The sequence below is a fragment of the Sinohyriopsis cumingii genome, chromosome 1 (assembly GCF_028554795.1).
Source record: "Sinohyriopsis cumingii isolate HCF-2022 chromosome 1, ASM2855479v2, whole genome shotgun sequence".
Classification (NCBI taxonomy): Eukaryota; Metazoa; Mollusca; class Bivalvia; order Unionida; family Unionidae; genus Sinohyriopsis; species Sinohyriopsis cumingii.
Genome location: NC_142961.1, coordinates 136,677,001 through 136,701,273, shown reverse-complemented (window position 1 = coordinate 136,701,273; position 24,273 = coordinate 136,677,001).

Here is a 24,273-nt window from a genome sequence, read left to right as displayed (position 1 = left end):
ACTTCACAAATATATAATAATGAAAGTAATACCGTATATAATCGCTTAAGCCGAGTTTAAATGCAAACTACACAGACCCAGCTATGCCGTCGCATAATGGATACGCAGATCTGTGTCTATGCAGTTGGTTAGGAGTAGTCAGTAGAACAAATAACATTTTAATTTTGCCACATCTCAAATATGATTTTGAGACCCATTGATTAAATTATTTGATGAAAGCTATGGAGTTGAAATCGGTATTAAAAGCCCATTAAAAATCCTAGCTTTCGTTTACGTTGATCCTTCATGGGTAAATGTGCCTCATGTGTTCAAAAGCAAATAGGATAAGAATAGAATCCTCCACTAAGGTCTGAAAACGTATGGTTACCTATAAATGAATGCGTATTACCTTACTCGAGAAAAGAATCTGGCTATGAAACTGGCATGAGAACACACTGATCAAAAGATATTAAACGTCATATTGTACAGCCTAAAAGAAACACTGATCAAAAGATATCAAACGTCATTTAGTACAGCCTAGAAGAAACACCTATCAAAAGATAACAAACGTCATTTAGTACAGGCTAGAAGAAACACTGATCAAAAGATATTAAACGTCATTTAGTACAGCCTAGAAGAAACACTGATCAAAAGATATCAAACGTCACAACACTTCTATATATATATATATATATATATATATATATATATATATATATATATATATATATATATATATATATATATATATATATATATATATATAATCAAAGAAAGTATAAGGGGTTCTCTCCGATGGAAAAATAATTTTCTATAGCCTTAGATGAATAACGAATTTCAGTGGTATGCATTATTTTCCTCAACATAATACAGCGGACAAGGTGTTGAAAGTGCAATTAGAAACACATACACATACTTATTAACTAAAAAGATCAGAAGTAATAGTGGGAATAAAAATTTTAAGGTTTTGAGTAACGGAAATGTTTTTTGTTATACATTCTCCTGGGTGTTTACCGTAAGATTCAACAAATAATAATATTTCTCGTGGTTGAGTTACTTTTATATTCATGACGCAAGGGGGAAAATGATTCTACATGAATACTTACAATTGATAGCACACACATACTATATGTGTATATATATATATATATATATATATATATATATATATATATATATATATATATATATATATATATATATATATATATATATATATATATATATATAACTTGAAAACCAAAAGAGCACACGCATCTTATCACGAATTCTATAAAAGTAATTCTTTGAGTGAAACTTAGAGCTAAAAACGCAGCTTTAGAACTCCATTATATAGGCATAAATCATCTATTTAATTCACTTAGGTACAGCACATCATGACTGCTAGATGTTTAGTCTGCAAAAAAGATCTGAAGCAAGAAAATTATTTCTTTGCAATGATATGGTATATTGTAACCAATTAGTTATGCTTTTGCCATGAGAGGGTATTTCGTTGGAACAAAATCATATATTTGCCATAATTAAAATCAGATCTCCATTGTCTTAGGTGAGATCTGACAGCGATCGCTTAGGGGTCATGTTTTCGTGATCTTTGAATTAGCCATGGAAATGCAGCTTTCATAAATTTTAAAATAAATCAAATCGTTTGACAGACATTTGACGCTCTTCAGTCATACTGCTCGGCCTCTCAAACGTGAAGATACAAGACTTCTCTGAATGGCTGATAAAATTGGCTATTATGGTAATGGGATCGGTCAAAAGAATATGACCCTTAAGTGGTCGCTGTCAGACCTCCACGCAGGACAGTAGAGATCGGAGTTTAATAAGTTTGTCTAATGGAACAAGATAGTTATTTCTTTGCCGTGAGAAGGTATGTCGAGGGAACAAGATAATTATCTATTTTCCATGAGAGGGTATATCGAGGGAACAAGGTAGTTATTTCTTTGCCATGAGAGAGTATGTCGAGGGAACGTGATAAGTATGCATTTGCCATGAGAGGGTTTGTCAAGGGAACAAGATAATTATTTATTTGCCATGAAAGGGTTTGTTGAGGAAATAAGACAGTTATTTCTTTGCCATGAGAGGGTATTTCGTTGGAACAAGATAGTTATTTCTTTGCCATGAGAGGGTATGTCGAGGGAACAAGATAATTATTTATTTGCCATGAGAGGATTTGTCAAGGGAACAAGACAATTATTTATTTGCCATGAGAGGGTATATCGAGGGAACAAGGTAGTTATTTCTTTGCCATGAGAGAGTATGTCGAGGGAACAAGGTAATTATTTATTTGCCATGAGAGGGTATGTCGAGGGAACAAGGTAGTTGTTTCTCTGCCATGAGAGAGTATGTCGAGGGAACAAGGTAATTATTTATTTGTCATAAGAGGGTATGTCAATGAAACAAGATAACTATTCTTTGCCATAAGAGGATATGTCGTGGGAACAGGAAGATTATTTGTTCGCCATAAGATGGTATTTCGTGAGGCCAAGACAATGATTTATTCGCCTTGGGAGGGTATGTCGAGGGAACAACACAACTATTTCTTTGCCATGAGAGGGTATGTTGAGGGAACAAGATAATTATTTCCTCGCCATGTGAGGGTATGTCGAGGGAACAAGATAATTATGTCTTCGCCATGAGAGGGTTTGTTGAGGAAATAAGATAATTATTTCTTCGCCATGAGACGGTTTATCGAGAGAACAAACTCGTAATACCTTTGGCATGAAATTGTATTCTGTGTTAACAAGATAATATCTTCAGATGAGGGATTTTTTGCATTATCACTTTATAAGATATAGCATGTTATGACCTCTGTATAATGTCTCATGGCCATGATACATGATCCCGTTGACATAAAATATGCATCCTCCTTCCCACGACCTAACAATTATCTCGTTCTCTCAACAGATTTGATATATGTACATAATATATCCGGTACAACGTAACTGTATCAGTTAATTCGTCTCTTTTGCTTTTGGCTCAATTTTATTCTGTTTTAAATGTTTCCAATTTATATTGCTTAATCTTAACAGGGATCACTTAAATACGCATATTTTCCATTAATTATCGTAGTTCATGTAAGTCACCAGGAGTATTCATATATATAAAATCAATGGGTTTTAATTTACCAACAAGAAATTATGCCATGAACCTGTTGCTTTGATGAGATAAGGTCTGAAATTTATTGGTATATTTGGGACCACTATTGTCACTCGATGGATCTTCATATATATCTTCAATGTTGAAATCAGTTACATAATACATAGTAAACGAGATAAGAAAGTTGAAAGTCAAGTTTAACTGTGTTTTAATTCAGACTTTGTGTAACTATATACCAGCATACAATCAAGGAAGTTTTCTGAGTTTTCAGTATAATTGGTAATTTCGCCTTGGAGATAATCTCACGAAGGTCTTTAACGCCTCGAGCGTTTGTATCTTTGTAAGGCTCCTGTATACTTAACTCTTATTCGTCATATTAACTTTGCATCGAGTAATGCAATGATAGCAATAAAAAGTAACAAAATTAAACTCTGACTGAGTAATGCAATGATATCAATAAAAAGTAACAAAATTAAACTCTGACTGAGTAATGCAATGATATCAATAAAAAGTAACAAAATTAAACTCTGAGTAATGTAATGATATCAATAAAAAGTAACAAAATTAAACTCTGACTGAGTAATGCAATGATATCAATAAAAGTAACAAAATTAAACTCTGACTGAGTAATCAATGATATCAATAGAAAGTAACAAAATTAAACTCTGACTGAGTAATGCAATGATATCAATAAAAAGTAACAAAATTAAACTCTGACTGAGTAATGCAATGATATCAATAAAAAGTAACAAAATTAAACTCTGACTGAGTAATGCAGTGATATCAATAAAAAGTAACAAAATAAACTCTGAGTGAGTAATGCAGTGATAGCAATAAAAGTAACAAAATAAAACTCTAAAAATAAAGACCTTTCTTCCAGTCTTACTGAATTGCTGTCGTGCTTTTTGTACCCAAGTTAACTGGTTAATAGAATAGTTGTTCAGACTGGGTTTACAAATAATATAAACTTAAAACATATGATTCAAAGTCATTTCTATACATTGTTAGAGTTTGGGGATGATTTGACATAAGTATTCAATAGATCGTACGTCCTAGTATGCAAAAATACGCCTAAAGTAAGCAATATAAACGTAAACGTATACGAACTCAACCGGAATTTTTTAGTTTTCTTAAATTATATTAAACAGACTATAGAAATAAATTTGGTAATGGAGCAAACCAAAAATTTTTTTTTTATTTGTCAGGTGCCTTCAATTGCAAATTGAATGCATCTGTGTGACTAAAAATCGAACATGTTTCCCGATGATTTTACCTACTTTGGGGTTGTCTGGATGGTAGGTCAGGATAAATGGCATCATATCAGCCTTTTCTTTTCTTTCTTTCTTTCCATATCGTAGTAGGTCATCGCGGTTTGTTTGTGGAATGGTCAGGCGCACTAAAGTTAATCCTCCCTAACAAACCTGTAGTAGCCTAACGAAGACCATAACACCTCAAGGACATCCTGGTAAGGGCGAAGCTAATGCCAATCACTAATCAAGACTACCCTAGTCAATCTGGCCCCTGTGGCGATAAAAGGTGTAAAACCTGTCAACATATGATAGAGACCATGACATTTTCTAGCACAGCGACTAGAGAAAAAATAAACATACATGGTCGAAACAAAACGTGCGAAACAGCCTTCAGTATGTCGGAGAAACTGAAAAGCTACACAAAAATATCAACCTTCACAGATCTGATTGGATGACAAAGAAGCTGTACAGATGACCGGTTGCAGATCACTTCTCCTCCCCATGCCATACTTTCAGTGATATATAACACTTATTGCAATTGCTTACAACCCCAATTGGAGTTCCCAAACCGGGAAAGAAAAGAAATCTTACTGGATACGCCGCCTTAGAACATTGAAACCAAGCTGTTTAAGCCAAGAAGACTAGAAAAAGACAACCACGCACAAATAAAACAAATAAAATTATCTTTTGCAGCCGACACATTTTCTTTTAAATAAATCTTTAAATTTGCTTAATAGCTGATACCTACCATAAAAATGAAATATCTGGGATATAATTTGCGCTTGCATAAATTTACATAAATAAAATGACGTTGTTATGGCTCATCAATTTTAGGTCAATATAAATATTTTCTAGTATCAGCAACAAGCTGAAATAAACTAGTTGAAACATAATAAAGTAAAAAGGTTTAATACCTGTAGAAACAGCCATGTAAAGTTTCGCAAACAGAACCATTTTTCTGCTTTATTCGTTTATCTTGCAATGTTTTGCATTTGCCTTTGAAAAAGACTCATTGAAGAGTAAAAAGCGCTCAGGCTAATTAGATTCTAGTTTCGCACTGTTCGTTGTCAGTTTATTGCATTTATCTTAATCAATCTCTGACACGCGTGATCCCTTGATGAATCCAGTGCGCTTCAAAGGTTTGTTATTCGCCATATCATTTGTATTCTTAATATATATATATATATATATATATATATATATATATATATATATATATATATATATATATATATATATATATATATATATATATATATATATATATATATATATATATATATATATATATATATATATATATATGGATTGGATCTAATTCATTTTAGATTCGATGAAACCCAGGGTCAAGATAAATTGCAGTTACGTATAGCACGTGTTGTTTAATTGAGGAAATCTCGTTTCTACGTCATAACCCAGGAGCTAAATTTATAGCGGTACGAAAAGACTGCCGAGTCAGTCTGATATGTGTTGATACTTGTCATGGATCACGTGCGCTAATTTTCTGGTATGTGCGACATATAAATCAGATGTCATTTGAAAGGACTATATTGAATAAAGGCCATTTTCTGCCTCCACTTTTATGGGGGAAAAAATTCTTGTAAATATCACAACTCTGTGTCTCATTGTATTATTCGATGTATAAACCACCGTATTCTGCATTAAATATGCATCTAAATTTCTTTTTCATACCTTAACACGACCTTTAAACATTGGCTGGTATGGGAAATTTAAGAGAAAATGCTACATTTGAGCAACTTAAAACTAGAAATAAGATCACCCTATTCTGCATCAAATATGCATCTAAATTTCTTTTTCATACCTAAACACGACCTTTGAACATGGGCTGGTATGGGAAATTTAAGAGAAAATGCTACATTTGAGCAACTTGAAACTTGAAATAAGATCTAAGCGCAGGCTTGCTCAGACAAGGATTTACACGAATTGATTAATTTTTATAAACATTTTTTGGTTCTCATGTTAACTTATGTGAGCAGGTTTGAGCTAATCACTAAAAACTATTAAACAATCTTTAATTTTTATATATTTGTGTCATTGCTGTTGCTGTTGTTTTTCCAGTTGCTCGGTAGCTGCCTAAATATCGCTAGGGTAAGCAATTAGACCCGCATTTCTAGAATGCGCTATATTATTTCCCTCATTATTATATTTAAAAAATATTCGGGAATAATACAAATTAGATATTTTAAAAACAATGTTATCTATTAATTTCTCTCTATCTTCATTCTTTCTAAATTGCCTTGGGAACACGGTTTTTCTAAGAGGCCCTGAAAGGGGCATTTGGAACTTTATGTAAACAAAGTGTGATTTTATTTTTAGCGTAGTTTTAACAATTTGTAATCATATCGCTACGATGTCTACAGTGTGGCTGTTTATAGTGATGTTGAGCACTGGGACATCATGCCAAAGATATGTAGCACGATGTCTCACCCAGTCATATTATCCTGACGCAAGGCCGACCATTCCTAACACTAACCTCTTAATACTGAGCGCCAAGTTGTTAGTATCATTTTTATAAGTCTCTTGTATGACTCGGTCGGGGATCGAACCCACGACCTCCAGTATCCGAGGTGGCCGCTCTAACCATTATGCCACCAGAGTGGTCTGTGTAAACAAAGACTACTTGGAGTAAGAATACAATTCCATTTAAAGTTTACTCCACGTAGTCTATGTAAACAAAGACTACGTGGAGTAAACATTAAATGGAATCGTATTTTTACGTTGCCAATTTTTTTTTGCAAAGGTATGCTGTAAATAATAGGATAAGTACATATGTATTATTTATTTTATACACAAATAACAGGACTTTTTCTTCATTTCCATCACGATACCATTAGCTACACTTAATTCACTGTTATTACATAATTCCGTACATGAAATCTGTCAATTTACATATGGAAATAACAGTCGCAACCGGCGTATTTTTCATTAAATTTTGTTAACTGGGTCTTTCTTCACATAGCAACACTATTAATTCTTTAGAACTAAAGCATTAAATGGGCAAACAACAAAGGATATCTGCAGTTATATAATTCTGCTTGGAAGAAATTTGTCGTCTGCATCATATACAGATTGAGCAAATCAAACTTCAATAGGTCAAACTGTATAGCATTATTTTGCCAAATTGTCGCACCAAGTTCAAACCCCCAAAGAATCTTTGCTTCTATTTTTTTTTTTTCTTTTTCCTTTTTAAGAATTAGTATCCATGATATATACAGCTGTCAATTTACAGGTTTGAAATAAAATTAGAAACGTCCTAGTTTTCAAATCCGACAAAAAATAATGCTCAATTTGAAAATATTTTTATGTCGTGCAAGGTAACAGTTTTTTATCAATATGTTATTCATCTAAATGGAACAATACAAGGGTGGCCAATCATGTCTGCATCAGAAAATAATGATATTGGAACCAGTGTTGTGAAGCTGTTATTCTTCCATAATTAGATAGTTTAACTTTCATAAACGTTTTTTTATTTTCATTTTTTTTCATACTGAATTTTTTTCACATTTTCCGGTGCACTCATCCACGTGAAGAACAATTGGTTTTAGACTGACATAAAAAATTTAAACTTACTTACTAAATCAATGATGTTTCTAACAATTACTGAAACTAGAAATCATTTCCAAACAGTGGAACTGAACTTATTTTAATGATTTTTTAATTGAAAATACTTTTTGCAATACTTCTACGCCAAAAACATAAAAATCATCTTGTTAATATCCCAATGATGGCCATAATTCAATCTTTTGCATTTTTATAAAGTCAAATAGTAGATGTTGAAATTTCCATTTGGAATCTCCTACTTCACTAACGAATCCCTGCGATCTACCACTGCAACAAAATAGTTTGAAAACTTTTTAAGAACAGATATTACATCACTTTTGCAAAATGTGCTTGAGCTAATTAAAGCGAAGTCATATCGTAACTTTGATGTTCCTTCTTTCGTTATCCGATGATGACTATTTCCACCTTTTGGGGCTTGAAAATGAATCAATTCTTGTAACGGAATAAGGTTTAAATCCTGGTTCAAGAGAATAACTTGCTGAATAAGCACAAATTGTACTTGAAGATGGATGGATCCACTTGGAAACTGAATGAATTCCCCAAGATATTAGTTGATTACCTGCATGACATCACTATGGGCATTTATCAAGTGAAACAGGTTCCAAAGTATACAAATGAGCATCTAACAAAGGATAGGCACTAAGAGATTATGGCATGCATGGATTTTCCAGGCCTGTTACATGTAAACATTCAGCAGCTCCACACCAAAAATAAAACCCATTTACTGTGGATCCGATACAAGCCGAAATATTCCATGGACTCCATCAAAGAACGGAATTGTATCTGCAAGGTTGGTGCTCGGGATGTTGGGTGTTGTGCTCGTGTATCTAGTTTCCTATGGTTTCTTGGCTGCAATAGATTGGTAAAGGATGAGTAGACAAAGAAAGCATCATTAACTAGTCATATTAAGGATGCATATTCTATTCCAGAATGTGAACATTACAATGGGGAATCAAATGAGGAGTTGTTTTTCTACACTCTGACCACTACTTTCATCAGTAGTCATCTGGCTCCTTTATGTTTATATGACAAATGATAATTTTGTATAATTTGAATTGTAATACATAAGAATTGCCAGATTAAGGCCTTCCAGGGCCCTTATCACTGAAAATAGTATAGTACCACGCCCCCACTACTAAATGTGAAATAAAAAGAAACAAATATCAGAAGGTAAAAAAGGCTGGAAAATACCAGTGCTGCACCGTTCCAAATCAAAATATTCGTACATGCGGATCGAAATGGTCATATATAATTCATTCAGTTTTATCATCTGCAAATAATTATATATTTTTCTGATGCCTCAGTTGGGCTGGTGCCCTAAAACACGTGCTTGGTATGCTTAATGGGTAATCTGGCAATGTACATACCACATTCAAATGAATACAAAAAGGTATATTGTTAAGACATACTCATTAATAATTGGACTTTTCATGTTCACGATGGCCTGAACAGTTTATTTTTAATGCTTTTTATTCTCTCTGATGACTGTGCAGTCATTACGAGCTATGTCTGGTCACCACCCTGTGAATATAAGAGGGGTCCTAGGTTAAATACACACAAAAACGGCAATTACAGTAACACTTCATCATCTCAACTGTCCAGACGACAGGAGTGTATCACCCCTGTGTCATATTGTGGCTGGATAAGTGGGGACGATACAATCATCAAGATTTGCTATTAGTTTTGGATAACTGCAACGTGTTTAGTGAGTGCATTTCTTTTATCAGATGCTTAGTCATCTCTTGTTTGCACGGATTGTCATTTTAACACTTCTCTGAATCTCCAGTTTTATAGAAAGCCTTACGACAAGATATTCGCATGATTTTGCGTAGGAATAAAGCCAAGCATGTCAGCCTACATGTATAGTATACAGTTGTAGTTGTAGTTGTTGTAGGGCTTAATGCCATTTTTCAGCACACGGAGGCTATACATGGCGGCTATTATAATTGGTGGAGGAAGAACCCTGGAAAACCCCAGGAAGAACCACCGACCCACGAGAAGCTACTGGCAGGCTTTCTCACGTACCCACGTTAGCCGGGCCTGAGACTCGAACTCACGCAGACATAGGTGAGATGGCAGTGATCCGTAACGGTGAGCGCTGTAGACCACTCAGCCACTCGGGGCCCCTATAGTATACAGTACTTGAAATATGCATGCACAAAATTTGCCTTCGAAACCGCTGTCAAATTATAATAGTCAATGTAATAATGTGACTAGATCTACATTAATGGTACATATAAACACATATTCATATAGTAAATGTTATAATGTGACTAGCTTTAATTTAATGGTATATATATAAACACATATTCATATGAAGTTATTTTATTCGTTAAATTTTTTTTATACTGTATTGACTTTCTTCACTGCCCCCCATCAAGAGCCCCAATTTGAGTCTCTACCAAGAATTGAATATAGGCCTACATGTGCAGAGAGAGAGAGAGAGAGAGAGAGAGAGAGAGAGAGAGAGAGAGAGTATAGTTATATACAGTTATTTTAAACAAGAAAAGGTAGAAAAAATACTTCGACTCGTTTTCAATCCATGTTTATGTGCAAACTTGCTTACAAAAATTCTTTGCAAGTTGCATTCATTCTATAAATCCCAGAATCTTGCACTATGTAAATCACCATCTTTGCCGACTGTAAGTGCTGGTAAATAGCATTTGCAAAACGAATAATAAAATAACTGTGTTTCCATTTGTTCATTATAGGAATATGTTCTTTATAAACGTGTAGATCCTCTCATTTCACAGACAACTGTATGCAGTCAATGTAATGCAGTACTCCCGCGCTGGTTTAAAAATAAACGCAAAAGGTCTAGAGAGTAGAATACCTATAGTCTGTTACTTTCCTGTATACTCCAACGCCATTACGTCCAAAACATGTTTCACATTTTTCAGAAATTCATGCTGAACCAATAGTGTTTTCTTTTTTATTAATATCCATATTATATCTTTACTGCTGAATATAAGTAGTGAAGTGGGGCGATTTAGCGTCAAGGGGACTTATCATTAAAAACGGGGTCCCGGCACTTTGGCGTCTATATAAATTTAACATGGGGAAAACTGTCCCGGCACTTTGGCGTCAAGGGGAATTAGCATTACAGAAGACCCCTGGGGTTTGTTTAGCGTCAAGGGGAATTTAACATGGGAAGCACAGGCTGGGACTGTCTGGCGAAAAGGGGGGAATGGAACAGGGTCGGGACCCTATTTTAATAGGGTCCCGACCTTATGGGTCTATGGAAATGGAACATGGGAAATTGAAACAGGGAGAGGTCTCTATTTTTTTTTTAAAAAAATATAAAAAGGGGTAGGCAATGAAAGTCAAGATCTTTTCGAGACCTATGAGTGGCCCTGAAAAGGGCCTTTGGTTTTATGTTAATATACCCTTAATATTAACATAACGGGCATCTGTGGGATCTTCTTCTTCTTCTTAAGCTGCGCCTGACTGCAGGGCCATATCCTAGTACTCTGTTTAGGCATCCTTGACTCTCCACATATATTCTTCTTATCCACAGGCTGGTGTCTGTCCTGTGGACAACTGTCCACTTGGATCGGACATACATCGGTATGTCCGTCCGAAACATCATGGAAGACACAAGAGTTGAAGATTGCACGTCGGTCCACATGTTGGGGGGTACCGGGAAGAGGTGAAGGAATGCAGTGAACTGCGCTTATTTATAGGGAGAGGAAGGATTGAAAGGGATTGAGTTCATTGACCAATCCAAACACGCGTTACAAAATTCAGTCAGCCCACGTCCAATCCGAAGAGAGCAGTCTGTGACGTCACATGTCCTATATAGATTCGCTAGCGCTTGTGCGCAGTCAATCCATGCGACAATTTTTTCAGCGTGACGGAAACTCAGAAAACGATAAATTGGGGTGCACCAGCCGTGGAGACTACCCAAGGGAACCCGGACTTACTTTTAGAAGAGGTGAATTAGGATTTTGTGGATTTTCTTACCTCTCAAGAATTTGTTCCGGAACCTTCGTCACCTTCTCCTTCATTACCGCACGTGGAGAATTTTAGACAGAGACAGAAAGAAGAATTGGAGAAATTTATACAACAGCAAAAGGAAGCGGAACAAGCTTTTCTCCGACAGCAACAGCAGCAAGAAGAAGAGGTAAGAAAAAAACAAGAAGAAGAAGAAGCAGCAAAGAAACAAGGGTGTGAGCAAAGAAACAAGGGTGTGAAAGTCAAACGGTCACGGTACTGTTGGACATTTTAGCGGAGTTAAGAAGTCTGAAACAAATGTATCAGGCTTCTTTATTACGACCGAAGAGAATACGACCTTCCCGAGCTAAACACTCCAACTCTGTGACTAAGCCTACCGTACCACCCTTAGTGATTTCAACCAAATCAGCATCATCATCAACATTACGCAGTCCAGAAGTAGGCCTTGGCCGTGGCAAAGACTTAAGGCAGTTAAAGTTGATTGTTTAAACTCACCCATACACGAAAAAGGCCCTTTTAAGGGCCACCCATGTCTCTCGAAAAGAGATAGACTTTCAATTGCCAACATCCATTCAAACTCAAAAAAAAACAAAAAACATTTTACCCCTATAGTACGTGTCTATATATGAGTGCGTGAGTATAGCTTCTTATTTTAAAATCAAAACCCAAAGACACTTACCTTTATATCTAATTTATTCTTTATAAATATTTACAATCCAATTCGCAATTCACAACATAGCACTTTAAAAAGTTCATAGACTTCTTCTGTCTCATTGCTCACTCTCTCTCTGTTTTTTCAATTTCTTCACAGTCACAGTCTTTTCCTCCTCTTCCTCCTCACTTTCTTCCCTTCTTCTTTTTTTTTCTCCTATTTCTTTTTCTTCACCTGTCTGCTTTCTTCCTCTCCATCACTCTCCTCTTCTTGCTCCTCTTGTTTCTTAGGGCAATCTGGAGACCAGTGTCCTTTTTCTTGACAATAATAACAGGTATCTTGACTTTTGTCTCTTTTAACCCCTGTTTTGCTTTTTTGACGGCCTGGACACTCTGAAGACCAATGCCCTTTCTTCTGACATATATAGCAAATATCCTGACTTTTATCTCGATAGGAGGGTGAGTAGTCCCTCGGCTGGTCTGAAGAGAATTTTCGGATGACCCCTCGCAAAGCTCTGATGAAAAGTTCGATCTGTGTAGTCTCTTCCATCGTTGTGCTCGGTTTGAGAGTGAAATGAATAGTGAAAGGATAAAACACATACCCTTCATATACGCTGGTCTGCCATGACTATAAAGTAACCCATGGTGTTTAAACTTTAGTTATTAGACTTTTTGCTATCAAGATGAAGCCATCCAATTCATTTGAGAAGAAAGAAGAAGAAAGTAAGAGGCAGAAACGTGATCTATCGCCTCGTACCATCGCTAAAGTCTTGGCACAAATTCATGCCAGTGATTTTGAAGAGGACATGAGTGAACCAGAATTCAAACCCAGAGAGGTTTCCTCTAAACAAAGTTCACCACCCTTAGTCAACCCTGAAAAATACTATTCCATTCTAGAGACGGAAAAGCGTCCCTCTAGAAAATGTAGAACCACGGCTTACAAATACACGGTGAAGTTTAAAGATTTCAAGTCCGAAGTACCGTTAGAGAAATCAGAAGGGTTCATCACCGAGATGTGGGATTTTTTGCTCACCTCACTCAAGCGACAATGTCAAGCCAAAGAAGACGATCGCTTGAGACTTTCCATACAACACGACGGTTTGAAATCCCCTGTTTGGATCGAGTTTAGCAGCCCTGCAGAATTGACCGCTTCCAAAGTCATGGACAAGATTCAACACGTACAACAATCTAATGACCAATTTGACATCACCGATGGAAAAGCCACACTGGACATGACCCACGTCTCTCCTCCTCAAGGGACTGGACGCAAAAAGGTGTTATTGGTGAACGGTCTTCGCAGAACCAAAAAGAGCCTCGTCCAAATTCACAATTCTCAAGACCAGATGTGTTTAGACAGTGCCATCGTGGTGGGACGAACCTATGCCAACAAAAACGACACGGCAGAATGGAAAAGAGCCTGGAAAACTATTCAACAATCGGACCGAGCCAAACAACGAAACGAAGCAGAACTCCTGTTACAACAAGCCGGCTTGCCCAAAGACAAACCATGTGGCTTTCCTGAAATGCAAAAATTGCAAGCTGTCCTAGCTCCACGCTACACCTTGAAAGTGCACCCTCAAAAACTACGCGGGCCTCTGTTGTCTCGAGGTCAAGATTTTAAGGATGGAAAATACATTCACCTTTATCATCACGATGAACATTTCGATGCCATTACCAGTATCACTGCATTTCTGGGATACAGTTATTACTGTGAGAAATGTGACTATGGCTATAAAAATCGAGAGCAACACACACATTGCGGATCGAAATGCTCAGGATGTTTGGCCTCTCAACCCTGTCTAAACCAAGGACAAGAACGAGTGCATTGTCCTGCTTGTCTGCGCACGTTTGTCACTCCTGCCTGCCTGTTACCATCAACATCTCAAGACACAAGGTTCACAGAAGAAATGCGCTTGTCAACTGCTGAGATTGTGCCCCACGTGTGGACAAGGCCTATGTACCAATAATAACAAGACACACATCTGTCGAGGAAAGAAAAAATACCACATTTGTCACCACATCGTGGACTTGGAACATCAATGCTACGTGCAAAAATACCAACCCCAACCAGAAAAAGAGGACGGTCACAAGAAGAAAGAAGACAATTTCATCTTTTTCGATTTTGACTGCATGCAAGAGACCGGCATTCACATTCCTAATTTCTGCGTGGCTCATCGAGCGTGTGAGAAGCGCATTCAAGAACCTATTTTCAGTCATTTCCCTCACTGTAGCAAGATTCCTGGATGACGTGTAAAAATCTTTCGGGTACCGAACACGCTAGCCGATTTTGCACGATGGGTCTTAGACCCCATCGACAAGACGTGGAGCCAAGAGGACATCGAACGTTACGGAGATTGTCATCGTCATGCCACGGTAATGGCTCACAATTTCTCCGGATACGATGGACAGTTTCTTTTGAGATACTATAAGGAACATGCTACCGAGCGTCCTAAAGTCACTTTGAACGGAGCCAAAATCATTTTCATGCAAGTGGGACAAGTGCAGTTTAAAGATTCGATGAGTTACTTGGCCATGCCTTTGAGTCGAATGCCTAAAACGTTTGGAATGACAGAAATAGCTAAAGGGTACTTTCCACACTTTTTCAATACGGAAGCCAATCAGCATGCCGTTCTACCCCATTGGCCTGAGGCTCACTATTACGACCCCGACAACATGTGTACCGAACAACGAGAAGCTTTCTACGCTTGGTACCAGGTCCATGCCTCCGACCCTTTCGACTTTCAGGAAGAAATGTTAAAGTATTGTCGTTCCGACGTGGACATTTTACGGCGATGCTGTGGAAAATTTCGAGAACTGTTCATGGAACATGGAGGGGTCGATCCTTTGAAAGAAGCTTGCACCATTGCCAAAGCGTGTTCCTTAGTGTACCGGCAACGATTCGTGCCGGAAAACACCGTGGCTGTCATCAGTCCTCAAACGACCAACTATGTCAAACGTCAATACTCGGTCAAAGCCCTACGCTGGTTACATTACTTGTGCGACAAGGAAGACAAACGGATTCAGCATGCCCGCAACGGAGGGGGCAAAAAGACCATCGGAACGCATTCGGTCGATGGCTGGGACTTAGAAAACCCCAAGATCGTGTATGAGTTTGTCGGTTGCTTATTTCACGGATGTCCCGTCTGTTACCCTGATCGTGGCACTAAAAATCAGTTTTTACAACGAAACATGGAAGACTTTTACCAGGCCACTTGTCAGCGACGCCTAAAGTTAGAACAGGAAAGATACCAACTGCTGGAAAAGTGGGAACACGAGTACGATCACCGTTTGAAAACCGATCCCGAGTTTAAACGCCTCGTGGAAAGTTACCAGTTCATGGAGCCCCTGAACCCGACGGATAGTTTGTACGGAGGAAGGACCAATGCCACCTCTTTGCTGTACCAAGCCGACGAAGAGAAAGGAGAAGAAATGAAATACTTGGACGTGTGTTCGCTGTATCCCTACGTGTGCAAATATTGTCACTTTCCTGCAGGGCACCCACAATTGCTGACGGAACACATCGACCTGGTCAACATTCGACAATATGAAGGCTTGATCAAGTGCAAAGTTTTGCCTCCCACGAACCTCACCATTGTCAAGACAAACTGATGTTTCCTTTGTGCCGTACTTGTGCTGAAACGTGCAACCAAGACCAACCTTGTCAGCACACCCTGGAAGAACAGGCCTTGACGGGAACCTGGGTCAGAGCAGAATTGTTCAAAGCTCTGGACATGGGATACCAACTGTTAGAAGTGTACGAAATTTGCCACTTTCCCAAGACACAACAATACCACAAGGGTGACCCCACGCAGAAAGGCATTTTCGCAGACTACGTGGATGCCTTTTTGAAACTAAAGCAAGAAGCCAGTGGCTATCCGTCCTGGTGTCACACTCCCGAAGACCAGATACAATTCAAGGAGAAATACTGGGCACAAGAAGGCATCACTTTAGATCGCATCGAGAAAACGAAGGCAGGCGATGGTTTGCCAAAGTCATGTTAAATTGCTTGTAGGGAAAAATGGCACAACGACCGTGTTTACCCAAGACGGAATATTTGACAGAACCTTCCCGCTACTTCCAGATGATTCACGACAAAACTAAATTCATGAAACACGTGGACGTCGTTCGCGAAGATTTGATCTTAGTGAATTATGAAGAAGATCTGGACTTTGTAGAAGCCGACCCCTTTTGGAAATGTCATCATTGCAGCTTACGTGACAGCTCATGCTCCCTTAAAATTGTACGAAGCTTTAGAACTGTTAGGGGAACGCGTCCTGTACTTTGACACGGACAGTTGCATTTACATCGATCACCCGAGTCAACAGCACCCTGACATCGAAGGAGACCGTTTAGGAGCCTGGACAGACGAGCACCCCGACGACAAGATTCTAAGTTTCGTAACTGGTGGTCCAAAAAATTACGGCTACGAATACCGGAACAAACAAGGAGAAGTGCACACGAAGTGTAAAGTGAAAGGATTGACTCTGAATTATCGTACCAGTCGAGTGGTGAACTTTGACGTATTGAAAGAAGCTTTGCAGTCTAGAGAAGATGAACACTTTAAAGTGACCACCTATCAGCCCAACAAGATTGTACGTTTACCCACTCACCACATCGTCAGTCGACCGTTGGAAAAAGTCTATCAAATCGTGTATCAGACGCGAGTGCGACTTCCCAATCATTTCACCTTACCGTATGGACACGTCGGTATTGGTCTGTATATAAAAAGGAACCCTAGGCAAGATCGATAGTTCATTGTGACTACCAAGACCAAGCGAACAAGATGAATACTTTCAGAGAAACACATAACAAGTTCAGACAGGCATAATTTAAGTTTGGGGACTCTGAAGTAGAAAGCGATTGTGAGCCTTGCGATGGGAACGATGCTGTACGTTGTGACCTTAGCGATGCCGTAAAGCATCATGGGAACTTTGTTCTCACTACCCCTATCATGGAAAGGGATGCTGTGCGTGTCAAACCTGAGGGATGCGAAAGCGATGCCGCTCGTCCTCTTGGACACTTTACTGGGTTTCGTTTTAATGTGGATGTCCACCTTCACGTCTACCTCCCTACGTATGTCATCCAGCCCTGAGCAAACTCCTGTCCATGTCACCCAACCCTCATCGAAACGAACCTGTGAAAGACGAATATTCGTTTCCTGTGAGCTTGTCGGAATACTGCGACTTTGAAAATCGTCTTCAATCGTTCAAAGGAAAATGGCCTAAGTATCTGGGAGGACCGACCCCCGAAGAATTAGCCAGAGCCGGATTTTTCTACTTGGGCGAAGGGGATAAAGTCAAGTGCTTCAGTTGCGGTGTGTCACTTCACCGCTGGGAACCACAAGATTCGGCCTACCTAGAACATGCTCGTTGGTCACCGAATTGTCATTACTTACCCTTAGTGGGACCGAGACATTGAAGTAACTTACCATGTCGTTGAAGAAGAAGAAACCAGATTGACTAGGAATCAAATGTTGGATATCACCGAGACCAGTATTTAAACTCCATTTCAAAAACGATATTGAATCATTACCTAAAGAACTGCAAGAGAAGATTTACAAGGAAGTTTGGCAGGGACTTGCCAGAGTGAAATCTTAATGGGTAACTGTAGAACATTTGTGTCGAGAAATTCACAAGAGGGAAGTGAAAAACGTCAACCAGTGTCTTAGATTTCTCTGGGTCAAGGGTGCATTCATCCTATTATATCACTCTAGACCGTTTACATCAAACGAGTTCAATGAGATTCTTGGGAGTTACCCTGAGTTGCAGTGGTCAGAAATTACTTACTATGTGGATTACGTTTGCTCTAGGAGAAGATTGTGAATTGTACGACCTGACCTATTCATGGATACTTTACAAGAGAACATACGTGCTTTGCCTGTGGAGTTGAGAGAACGCATTTACCGAGAACTGGTGAAAATACAAGTGAAACGTAAAGAATAGTTGCATCCGTTACGTCACCGGTGTTTGAACCACTGGTACCTGAATGCTATACAAGGACTGATTCAGTTGAAAGTGTTCCATTGGACAGACATTGATCAACGACCCCATGGTTTTAAAAAGGATTGGTTTGCTATTGATGATTCTATCTACTACATTGTAAACTTACTGCATCGAATTCCAGAGGAAGAATTAAAGACTTACCAACATCTTTTACACAATGTCAACTTAGTGAAAGAAGAAACTTCTGAACGAATTGTAATGTGTAAATTAGTGACTAAACGATTAAAATTCGACACTGAAGTAAAACCATGTCTGTGCAAACGGTAGATTTCTTGTGTCAGACAAAAGAGGATTTAGTATGACCTATTCATGGATACTTTCGAATAGAACATTCGTGCTTTGCCTGTGGAGTTGAGAGAACGCATTTACCGAGAGCTTATCAAAATACAAGTCAAACGTAAAGAACAGTTGCATCCGTTACGTCACCAGATGTTTAACCACTGGTCCTGAATGGTATAAAAGAACTGATTCGTCAGAAATTGTTTCAGTGGTCAGACCTTGTTCAACATTTTGAGTTAGTGAATGAACGAAATGTTCATCATTTTGGTTACTTCGAGATTCACCTAGAGCAACGCATTGAGGAAGACGAGTTAAAGGATTACCAACATATTTTACGTGGAATCTGCTTAGCGGAAGAGGAAACTTCTAAACGAACACTGAAGTGTAGGTTACAGTATGCAAGATTTAGATTCCCAACTGGAGAACGAATATATCTAGTTAGAAAGTACCTTTATAAAGAGACTATAAAAACAGGAATCCATGCCACGGCTTATGTCACAAGGTATTGAACAGATTCCGTGGAAGGAACTCAATGACCATATTCAAACCGTGGATCATTACCATCAATTCTTACAAGAACTGTATCCAATCAATTTGGGACGACGCATAGAGTGTGTCTTAGTGACTTGTTTTCTGGGTTTTCGTTTACCAGCCGATTCCTTGTGGACTCTTTACGAACAGTACTTACCGCCCCATTCAACATGAAAGTGGTGCCTTTAAATGTTCACGAGAGACTCATTGTGATCAAAGCCTTACGTTTTCATCTGGATACTTCTCGACCTATACGGGAAAAAAAAGATTCGTCAACTTTTAGCTACCCAAGACGTGAATGACGATGTGTGTGTAGCTTGTGACTTACACCCCCATTGGACAGATGTCCGTGCCTGGAAAAAAGGGGATTCTGAGGCTTGGACCCAAGAAGAGGCCCAGTAAGCACGAGAGTTGTGATCCTTCCTTTCAACGTCGAAAGAAAAAAGTCACTTTTCAACCAGTGTTAGTGACAGTGCCAGAAGAAGAAGAACCCGTCACCCAGGACAGGACTGTCGTGGACATGCCTGAAAGACCCTTTCGGGAGGACACTTGTGTGACCTTACCCCCTATAGAACTGGTCAGAACATTAACCAAAACATGTTGTACAGAAACTTGTTTTTATTCCACGTTGATCGTTTTCATGCGCATTTTATCGTTGTACTTAAGCCTTTGGCTTTTATGTATTTTTGTCTTTCGTGTTCATGTTTAAAACATTCAATAAACGTGTCCTGAAAAAAGTATAAAAACTCTTGTCTTGTCTGTTTTCCTGTCACAAGTGGCATTCCTGACACTATGGCTACCTCTGCGGTCTCTACTCCCTCTTCCTCCACTGTCAAAGTCAATGACGAACACTTAGATCGTGCCAGTTGGGAGGCTTTGTATATTCGCCATCCCTTTAACATGCTCATTGCTGGACCTAGCGGTTCAGGCAAAACCGAATTTGTCAAACGTTTGATCGAACATAAACATCATTTGATCGATCGACCACCTCAGCGCATCGTGTGGTGTTACAAAGAGTGGCAATCGGCGTACAGCCTCTTGCGAGAAAGTCAAGGCGATTCCATCGTGTTTGTGGAAGACATTCCTAAAGAAGACGACGGAATCGTCTCTGACTCCACGTCAAACCCATTTGGTCATTTTCGACGACATGTTAGGAGAAGACGAAGAAGGAATTAAACTTTGGTTTACACGTAAAGGGCATCATCGTAATGCAGTGTCGCTTACATCACTCAAAATTTGTTTCAACAAAGTAAAGCCCATCGCACCATCAGTCTCAATGCGCATTACGTGGTCTTGTTTAAAAGCCGTCGAGATAAATCGCAAGTGCAAGTCTTAGCCAAACAGTTAGGAACGCCTTGGCTGACTCAGGCGTAAGACAATGCCACTCAAACTCCACACGCCTATTTACTCGTCGATTTGAAACCTACGACCCCCGATGATTTGCGATTTCGTACCCAATTGTTTCACCACTGGTGTCAAGACGGAGGGCCTGTCCTGTACACGTCTCCGTCCTCGACTTAACCCCTACAAAAAAAAATCTATAAAAACCTCAGACACTTTTCGTCTGTCTCACACAGTTTGAACATGACGTCCCTTCAGTCGCATCTTCCCGTCAAATTGATTCGTGCCATGTATGGTATCAGTCGAGAAAAAAATCCACAAATACGAGATCGTGTCTTAGAAGCTAGTCTCAAAGAAGTCTTACGATGGTTCACGGTGACAGCACGTCAATTACTACAAGGGATCATTCAGATTCCTCATCAAACCAAACGCTTTTTTGATCGAAACAAAGTCACTTTGACCCAACTGGCCTATCCCCGCATCGACACTCACACCAAAAACAAATCATTTTGAAACCTGGAGGGAGCGGTACTCTAGGAAGGGTCATCATTCGCTCTCTCTTAAGATGGGATCCTAATTTCCCAAAGTTCTCCCCAAGAAAAAAGCCAAACGAAGCTCCAAGAAGAAGAAAAGAGCCACGGTGTCAAGACCAGGTCCCCAAGGAGACCTGTGTCTCCAAGAACTTCTCCAGTGGCGGGACCCTCCTCTTACCAGTCACCACCCCGGAAAAAGAAAAGCCCCCAGAAAAAGAAGCAGAGAAAAAGTCCCCAGAAAAAGAAAAGCCCAGAAAAAACTAGTCGCAAGAGAGGCACTTCGGCCAGGACGTAACCTTACACTCGCAAACCACGACCTGCAACGGCGGTGACCGCGTCTCCGATAGCCTCAGGTTCATTCACTTCTTCGTTGATGACACCAAGAACTGAAAAGTACTTGGAGACGTTGATCACACCAAGAACTTCTCCGTTGATGACCCCAAGAACTTCTCCAGTGGCAGGACCCTCCAATTTAGCGGCAGTGGCCGCTGCTCATAAAGTACCTTCTCCTAAAATCAAAGTCCAAGAGAGATCTGGCATATTACAAAGTTTACTGGATTTGTCCAAGCAAGAACTGGCTCGATTTAGTCCGTTGCGTACCCCTGCACGACGTGTCATGCCTGTCCTGAAGTTGATACGACGTAAAGACAATCAGTGGCGACGCGTTCCAGTATAAAAAAGGCCTGCGACCAAGTAGGGGTATCAGTGAACTTCCAAAAAGATGTCACCTCCAAGAAGTGCACACCGTCACTATCGTCAAAAAAGAAAGAGACAAAGGCAGACTCGTCATCCGACATAGCGCTTAGCCAAGCATCGACGTTACCCTAAGAAAAGATACAGCCGATTTAGCCGATGTCTCTCATTTGGCCAGCTACAATCGCGGCTACAAATATTTGTTTTGTGTCATCGACGTCTTTTCCAAATTTGCCTGGGTCGTACCATTGACTTCCAAATCGAGCAGTGAGTTAGTGCGAGCCCTGCAACGGGTGTTGAAACAAAGTGGTCGTCACCCTCTTCGATGGCTAACGGACAAAGGCGCCGAATTTCTGAACCAAGCTTTCCAAAAAGAATTAAAGAAACGTGACATTCATTTATTTTTACCACCGAGAATCCCGAAACCAAAGCCAGCATTGTGGAACGTTTTCAACGTACTTTGAAAGAACGCATGTGGAAATATTTTACGCATCACCACACTCTGAAGTACATCGACATCTTACCGCACCTGGTGCAAGCGTACATCCAATCTTACCATCGAAGCATTGGACGTGCCCCGCAAGATGTGACTTCCGAGAACGAAGTGCTGCTGTTTGAGCGCCTGTTTGGTACGTCCCCGATGAGGGCTGTCCCCAAGAAAAGTGGAGTGTTGGACGTAGGAGATTGGGTACGCATTGGCAAAACCAAACGCACTTTCGACAAAGGTTTCTTACCTAACTGGACTACCGAATTGTTTCGTGTCACTGGACGATTCATGGCCGTGATCCTGTCGTCTATAAATTGGAAGACATGAACGGAGAAGTGCTCAAAGGAACGTTTTATTTGCCCGAGTTACAACTTGTCACCAAAAAAGAAGACGACGTGTACGACATCGAAAGCATTCTCGAACGCAGAACCCGTAAAGTGGGCAAACGACGTGTCAAAGAAGTCAAAGTACGTTGGAAAGGATATCCACCCAGTTTTGATTCTTGGATCGACGCTTCGCAAGTCATCGACTATAAAAAGAAGTGACCATCATGCCCTTTCACACAGACGCTGCTACTGCGACCACTCCTTCACCCAGTTCTTCTCTGCAAGATTTACAGAAACAACCCTTGTGGGTGTGGTGTGGAGAACGTGTGCCTAAAACGCAAATCGTCTTTTTCTGTCAAATCATTGTGGTGTCTTGTGTCATCGGGACAGCCATTGCCAATTTGAGTTTGCAACAAGGAGACAAACAATTGTGGACCATTTTATTGAGCAGTTGCATCGGTTACCTGCTTCTCAATCCCTCCCTGAAATTCTCTTCCAACGGGAACCTTGTGTCCAGTGCCAGTGTCAGTCACCACTCCAACAACAACAACAACCCTATTTTGGGCGGAGATACGCCTCTGACGTCCAGTAACCCCACGGACAGCCACAGAACTCTGGAACTGAGTCACCAAAACCAATTTTACTTAACCTTACCCAATGACAGTTCCATGGAGGTGTTTCCCAACAACACGTTGTGCTGTTACACGGCCAAATTACCTCAGGCCATCCAATTAGATCATGAAGCCCATTGGGAAGTGGCTTTAGTGGAAATCATTCACCCGATCCAAGTCCTCAATGTCCTTCCCAATCAAAATTTTTTTGCGGTGGAAGTTCATGACGAGCAAATGCAACAGTACTTGGATACCTATGGCAAATATGACAAGAAAACCCCTGGCACAAAAAATCAAAAGTGGACCACCTATCACTTGTTCATTCCCCCAGGCTATTATTTTAGTGGTCAACATTTGGTGAGCACCATAGCCTCCAGGTTTAATGTCGTGTTTCTTAAAGCTTTTCCGAGTGTCAAAAAAGTGTCAGCCTGGAGTACCATAAAGTAGCTCGTCGCTTCCTGATGAAATTTCCTGAGGGGGGTAAAATCATGTCCATTTTATTTTGTCCTGAATTGTTTGCCATGTTGGGCGGGGACATGGAACTGAGGAAGAAAGTAGAACAACAAAAAGACGAATTACCAGTCATTTACGACAACGATTCTTTTCCCAAGTTTTTTCGTGCCCCGGTAGAACTGAACCAAGGACTGAATTTGATCTTTCTGTACTCCGATGTGGTGGAGTATAACGTGGTGGGACACACCTCCGTACCGTTACTGCGTGTCATTCCTTTCAAAGTGGATTCTGCCACAAACGCTGACGAGGAAGGTGGAAACACTTATCCCGTTCACCGCGAATTTGTCCATCCTCACTATTTGCCTGTCAGCAAGTCTTATTTGGACACGGTCAACACTGCTATAAGAGGAGATCTGGGACAAAATATTTCATTCACCAAAGGAAAAGTCACGGTGAAACTCCATTTTCGAAAACGGTTCTCTCACGAGTTGTAAATCATGTA